Source organism: Bolinopsis microptera, chromosome 1, assembly GCF_026151205.1.
Source record: "Bolinopsis microptera isolate Bmic1 chromosome 1, MBARI_Bmic_1.0, whole genome shotgun sequence".
Lineage (NCBI taxonomy): Eukaryota > Metazoa > Ctenophora > Tentaculata > Lobata > Bolinopsidae > Bolinopsis > Bolinopsis microptera.
In genome coordinates, this window is record NC_087072.1 from 16,104,744 (window position 1) to 16,112,465 (window position 7,722).

At 35.9% G+C, this 7,722-nt stretch overlaps 1 long non-coding RNA gene across 1 annotated transcript; it reads right to left on the reverse strand.

Moving 5' to 3' along the window:
- Positions 1-6,286: 6,286 nt before the first annotated feature.
- Positions 6,287-7,697, reverse strand: LOC134826165 (uncharacterized). The gene is made up of 3 exons (XR_010161662.1): positions 7,577-7,697; positions 6,750-6,932; positions 6,287-6,576 (listed from the first exon to the last, which is right to left on the reverse strand). It is a non-coding gene; the product is annotated as an uncharacterized LOC134826165 (long non-coding RNA).
- Positions 7,698-7,722: the final 25 nt, after the last annotated feature.

Genomic DNA, 7,722 nt, shown 5'->3' on the forward strand with positions numbered 1-7,722 from the left:
TATTAACAATAATACCCTCAATGCTATGAAACTTCTGAATAATATGTAAAAACCGGTACAATTCGTTAATTACCTAAGGACATAGTTTACATTTAAACATAGTTTTATTACATGCGTATTACTTAAATCGGAATCGCAAATATAATAAGGAAGGTCGTGTCCCATTGACTTAGCGAATATTTAATATACAACAATTAAATAAACTACACCATATGAACAAACTACAGCTGAATAAAGAACATAATATAAACAAACTATAGTCGAATAAGCTACATATTAACAAACACGATAGTAAGAACACATGTCACACTCCAACATGTTAAATGCTGCACCCACGAATACTCAACCCTCATATGTTCTGTCTACTGTAGTGTAAAAATGTTAACAATGTTGTAGTCATGGTTAACAATACTGTATGCTCGTGATGGAGAAGGTTTAGAATATCTAAGTACTCAGTACTTATAGTAGGTGCAGCCAATGCATGTTCGAGTTGGCAAAATCACGAGGTTTCTTTATGTCGAAACTACAATATTTACGGCTATCCTGAAATCTGGAGGAATAAACGGACAATCTGATTAATAACATTATAATGTTATTAATCAGATATAGAGAGGAACTTAAAATGGACATGGAACTTCAAATAATATCCATTACTATTGTCGCCATTCTTCTATAACATTGTTGTATAACATTGTATAACATCCATAACAACCTTTAGTCGATAATTTTGCTAAATGTGAAAATGATGGCGTCGAATGGCGTCCCCAGTATAAGTAACAATTGAAAAAGATAAATATTTGCTACATAGCCGGCTAAGCTAGACACAATATCGTGTGTAAATTATTATCCACAAAATAAGCAGATCAAAAGACAAATAACTACATAATTGCTGCACACCTGCAGTGAGAGCTACCAAGAGAAGGTACATTTTGCAGTTCAAGCAGGTGTGTGTTGCAAGGGGGTGTGACTATTGTTTCAACATATACCTGTGTTCTGGACACACTACATATTTCCAACAAAGCTGGGAGAAGGTAAAGGGAATGAAATGATCACATAATTCCTGCTGTATGTAGCGGCTGCAGGACGCAGGTCGGAACAAACAATTCTACTTCCTCTTAGCAGGAAGATATTGCAGATACGAGGTAGTGTGTTGTGATACCGCAGGTTGGAACGGTGCCACGATTGAGTGGTGGAGTGGCAGACAAGAACTGAGAGTAAAATAATGTGGAATTACCTACTTGACCACTAGTAATCGTGCATTGCGTAAAGAAAACCAAAAACAGTCAAGTCACAAATGTCAATTAAGAGAGAAACCTCAAACCAGACCAGCAAAAAGCACATCTCTTTATCCAACACTGTATGATAAAATGATCCACAATTGTAAATATACCCTCTATAATTGTGACCCAAAAGCCGCCAGGCATTGACTGCAATTACTGCAAGGGAACGATAACGTGAGGAACTGGATTGCAGAGGCATGAGGACGAAGGATCAATGTTATCAGTTTGATGAAGTTAAACAATGATGGACACTAATATCCGAAAGTCAAAAGTGCATCGTCAGGACAGATTAATGTCCTCTCTGCCCCCTACACAATAAACTGATGTCGCCGTGCTGTACTTGCAGATGTCATAAAATATCGGGGCACCTATCAGATTTCCAAATACCTATCTTGACCACGCCACCTGGTTATTGCTCATGTAAAATCGAAATCTTTAAACTTGGAAATGTTTCGATGAGTAGTAACCTATAACATGTATATATGTATACTAGAAACCCGCTAGTCGAAAGCTTTGTTCGAGGAAATTTCAAAAATAACGTTGTTATAATTTATCTTCATCATCTAGCTCTGTATACTGTAAAAAGTATGGATTTTATTCGACAATGACGAAAACGTTTTAAGTTAGTACCTAAGTATTCAGATTCCCTAAACGATACTTTTTACCGCATCAAAAATATCAATTACAACAAGTCATGAATATTTATACCGTCCGTTGCCGGTGGAATGTCGTCAAGTTTAAAATATAGCATAGATATTAGTTATGTATAACCTAAATAATATTTATAACATACTAAATATATCTTATCGAATATTTTTCATAATACGTTATCTAACGTTGGACTCATGTTATTGTTATTAGACACTTCGTCGAGCTCTGTTCTGTAACGCCCACGTTACAGAACAGTTGTAATTAAAAATTTTAACCAGTTAACCTGATTAATGATTTTCTACTTAAACTTTTGCTTTTACATTTAATGTATCAGTATGAGGTTGGTATATTGCATGCAAAAGATCAAAAACAAAAAAGAAAGTTTACCTCAAATCAGCTGGGACAATTGGTAAAATTTGGCCATGGGAAATGCAGTGGCATAAAATTTAAAGGAAAACGAAACAGCCAAATTTGGTTCTGCTTTCGTTTCAAGCCTGAAGGATTGATAGAAACTCTGAAAATGTTGTTTAAAATTAAGTGAAATAATTGGTAAGAGATTAGAGACCTGATCTAGAGAAGATGTGCCGCATGCAGCTGAGTAAGAATTTATGATAGCAGCCGTCTCAGATATAGGAAAAGAAAATGTTATCTTAGTGAGGCTAAAATTCCATTTTAAATTCTATGAAAGCTGCAAGCAGACTGCCGGCTGTTAAATGCCCAATAGATTGTGCATGTCAATGAGAAATAGTCTTTTTGAACTTCAACGTTCAAGATATTGTAGTCGTGGAAATAACAATATCAGATATGGAGGGAGTACACGAGACAAAAATCACATTGGAATAACTGGTCACTATTGCTGAAAAGCAGAATCAAGAATACAGAATGTCAGTGAAAATGGTGATCTGAGTAGTGAGTAGCAATGTATGGGTTGGCAGTCTGTATTCAGAAGAACTGATTGCCTGTTCCAAGGAAAAATCTTACAGTTTATACAATATCTTCGGTATAAACTATACAAATTATCTTACATGGAAGTAAAATTTGATGATGCAATTTTCCAGGGTAAGTTTGTGCAAAAATATCATCAGATTACGTAATAGCCATTACCTGTTAATAAATACAACATCACGACATCAGCTGAGTCTAGCATGACACAATATCTTTTAAAAATTTAAGTTGATAAGTTATTTTATCTCAATAACAGTTACTAGAGTTCTGAACCCAACCCAGAACACCATAACCTCAGAAGTTGACATGTCATTTGAACACTCACCAGTCACCAAGGTACAAACCCATCGTTGATTATTTGGAATGATCTCATCCCCTATGTATTCGAAATATGTAATGCTAATGAAAATGGGATAATAATCCCGGGTTCTTCCAAAAATTCAGACTTATCAGCCTCGTCAGGTATTATTAAATCTAACCTTAAAAAGCACTTGCTATCCCTCCAAAATCGAGGTGACCCTAATATATGGTAACTAATCTATATTATATCTCAAATTCTACATCCGGTACGGCTCTGCACACATAATATCTCTCTCTCTCTGCCATGAAACATGGCTAACCTTTCAAACTATGATTTAAAACATAAACCTAGACTAAAACTCAACTGGGCTCTCCTATGTCACCAAACTAGACCAATAAGCAATTTTAGCTTAGATAATTATATTTTTCTATATTTGTATAATAAGTATATTGACGTAGTATAGTGGATGGTTGAGGGGGTTTCAAGCACAGGTCACTCTCAAATCCTAAAGATAAGCAGTGGCCTTCGGCACTTGAAACCTCTTCAAACCTCCCCTGATTTATTTATTATTGATATTGTTTGATTGTGCCGTAAAAATAAATATTTGTTTTACATTTTATTAAAAATATTTGTTTTATTATTCAGATATCAAGGAGCAGGAGGCAGTTGCAGTAGTCACGTGTCCTGGAGTCACGTGACCTGGAGTCAGTTCTGTAGAAGTAACTTGTAACTCTGTAGAACTAGAAGTAACTTGTATCTCTGTTGAAGAATCAAAACTCATAGTGATAATGGTGTTATACTTATAACTTGTAAATTGAATCATGAATACAGAGTGAATGTGACTAATAGGGGTGACTATATTTGTCCTACCTTACGAGACATATTTATGTTCGACATAATTCCGGTGACCTAAATGATTTGGGTACGAATTACTGGGCTGCGCTCAGCCTGTCATTCCGCCGAATCTTTTTTCATATGTTTATCATTATGAACATGATAGCCTGAGGTCCCCAGGTTGCAGGTAAGGTACGAAAATATGGAAATTTGTTCCGAAAACTGCAACATTTCGTACTCCAAATTAAATCATGGTATTTGGGATTTTTTTCATTTCCTTATTTTACAAAGATTAACCCCAATATTTGAGAAAATTAACAACAAATATTTTCTCTGATAAGCTGTTTCATTTTGTAAACAATTTCTCCGGGGCCAGTACAAACATTATTTTCACGGCCGACATAATTATTCACGCTAAGGTCTTCAGCGTGAAAGTAATGTCCGTGACAATCATGTCCGATAAGGTGAGTTATTGGATATGGCGATATGTTAACTGAATAAGATAATAATTGCATAAAATAATGTGCATTAAAATAGGTGACGAGTTTGTACTTGTAGGTTTATAACCTACCAGGACGCGCGCCGAGTTGGACAAATATTTTACGAGTATCACCCGTTAAGTGACGAGTATAACAAACAAAGGTTAGGTGAAATTGTAGGATGATGCATGTTGCATGTTTATTAGTATTACTAGTTCAACATTTAGGACCGTGTTTGGTTCCGCCTTCGTGTTCATGATAAACTTAAAGCGAGTCATTTGATCGTTTCCACTCTCCCGTCCTCGTGTCCGCACCCTTTTAGAAAAGTTCCGCCCTTGTTTCCTTACCCTCCGACCCTCGTGTCCTCCGCCCTCGTGTCCCGTTTCCGACTGTTTATCTGGTCTAAAAACTTTTTTTCGCGTCGCGAGCCTCACTAATATTTGCTATAGACAATAGACATAGTGCTATGGTCATAGATCAAACTTTCAAAGTTGAGTACCTTCACCTACATTTGCGAGTGACTTCAGACTTGTCTAATGTCTAACTCTAAGGGGCCATCTAATTAGGACGTCCGCCCCCCCCCAGGCCCACCGTACCCCGGCACCCCCTCCGGCCCCCGGACGTCCGGATTTCCAGCTACTTTTAAGAGTACAAATAAAACCAACTCAAATTCATTGCCAAAGAGTTGAAATAAATGAGGCTTTTTCGTTAATTCTGCCAAAATTTCCGGACGTCCGGATTTTCAGAAACCACCCCCTCCCCCTAGCCTGTCCGGATTTGTCCTAAATTCCAAAACCACCCCCCCCCCCCCCCCCCCCCCCCACCCTTTTTGCCGGACGTCCTAAGTAGATGGCCCCTAATATATAAGGCTAATGTTTAACTTTAAGTACTGATACAATTCATTGACAAAAGTAAGTTCCGAATTTCGGCTCCCATCCAAATTATCGACCAATTCATGTAACTTTTTAATAATTTGTAATTGCATTTGTTCACTTTCTGTTATTGTTTTGTAGGTTTACAACCTATAACCAGGACGCGCGCCGAGTTGGACTTGTCGACGGTCCTGTTATGTATATGAATTAATATGGAACAGATATTTTACGAGTATCACCCGTTAATTATTCATATTGTTAAACGTTCCCGTTTTTTAATAGGTGAACCCGGATTTTTGTTCTATTTATTATTTATCATTTATATCCGTTTAATCATTAATAGTAATAGTATTAGTATACGCACGAAGAAATACAACTAATATTTTTGTACTACACTGCAATTATTAGATAAACAAATTGATTAATAAAATAAATAATTTTAGTTTATAAGTATAACCTAACATCATGCATTTTTAATGATTTGTAGGTCTAAGTCTAACTTTATAACCTATAACTTGACCATTGTTAATGGTCTGGCCCGGCGCGCGCTACTTCGTAGCTCGTGCCATCGGGCCATTTCGAGAAGAAAGCGGCGCGCGCTACTTCGAAGAAATTTAGACGAGGAACATCCGTCAACCTATTATATATAACAAGACGCGCGCCGAGTTGGACTCGTCGACGGGCTAATATATCTGAAACAAATATTTTACGAGTACAGAGTATCACCCGTTAAATTAACGGGTGATACTCGTAAAATATTTGTTTCAAATACAGGACCGTCGACGAGTCCAACTCGGCGCGCGTCCTGGTAGGTTATAATTATAAATGATAAACCTACAACCGTTAAACGGTCTTGGAACAAATATTTTACGAGTATCTATTTTATCACCCGTTAATGATAATATTAAAATTAAATGCAATGCATGGGTCATCGGTATAATACTACATCGGTAGTACTTTAAGTACTATATAGTACTAATAATTATGAAATATTTTATATGAAAAATGTATTCTTCATTCATAATCATATCTACAAAACTTCTATTATTGTTAATAATAATGGACCAAATAATCGAAATTATTTTGGACACTGATTTTTTAACCCTTTGCACAATTTGCATCTGTTGCCCCATAACAGTGATACAAGGCGATGCAACATTCGAATTCCCTCGTTGATTTCGATTCTTTGCATTTACCGGATTTCTTCTTGCACTCTGAAATCGAGATATTTCGTCAGTGTCAAAAGTATGTTACAGTTAACGTACAAATACAATGATAACAATGCTTTAATGCTGTTCGTAAGTATTCATAATAAATACTTTGTACAACATACAACTAAGTACTAAATGCTTACTGCATACGTGCAAATCAATTGTAGAATACTTACGGACGAAGGAGGTGTTCTTATTGAACGAGTTCAAATCCTTGAATTGCGTGCAGTTCGTATCGTACATTTTCTTAGCCTTTTCTAAGCACCTGCAATTCTCACCTCGGTCGCGACCCCAGACTGTTGTTTTCATATACGTATAGAGATCCGACACACTAATGGAGCAATTAACTTGATCTGAAACTTCAAAGCCCGATTAGTCATGAAATGTAATATATATAATATAACATAAACATAATATTTATATATAATATTTATATCTTTTAATGTTTATAAACATTAAAAAATTAAACACCCTGACCCGGTTCACCGCATACTTTTATTTGCCAGAAATTACTTATTTTCCTGATACAAGTTTTATATTGTATTAATTAATTTAGACACGTATGTAAATTGTAAACATAAAAATGAGGGATCTTTGTTTATAATAAATAAATACTTTATATATTACATCAGCTCATGATTTGATTTCTAGTTAATTATTTATTGCAGTAATGTTAAAAGTATTAAATCTTTATTTGCTATTGAACTCAGGCTGCACCACCACGATTCGGGGTTCAGTTTAAGTTTAACTTTCTAGTCGATAATTAGAGCATTTCTACCGTAAAGAGCTGCTAAGTGCTAGTTAAGTGCAACATATCTAATTACCGTCAGAGACAATTTCTTTATAAAACCTATGAGCCATGTTAGTTGAAGTAAGGAGGATGCAACAACGTGGTGATTGATACTGGAAGTAGTACATTTGGTGTGGGATTGAAATGATTTATTGATAATTTAATTACTCTGATAATGTTGATAATGTTGATAACGTTGATAGTGTTACGTACTCTGAACAGCAAGTTGCGCCTCCTCCACATCTATGGTTGACACCACAAGGGCAGCAGATGCTACGAAAAACAGGATCAAAATCACAGACGAATTCATAGTGGACAAGTTCGTAATATAATGAAATATGTTTTGGAAGTGGAGGTAA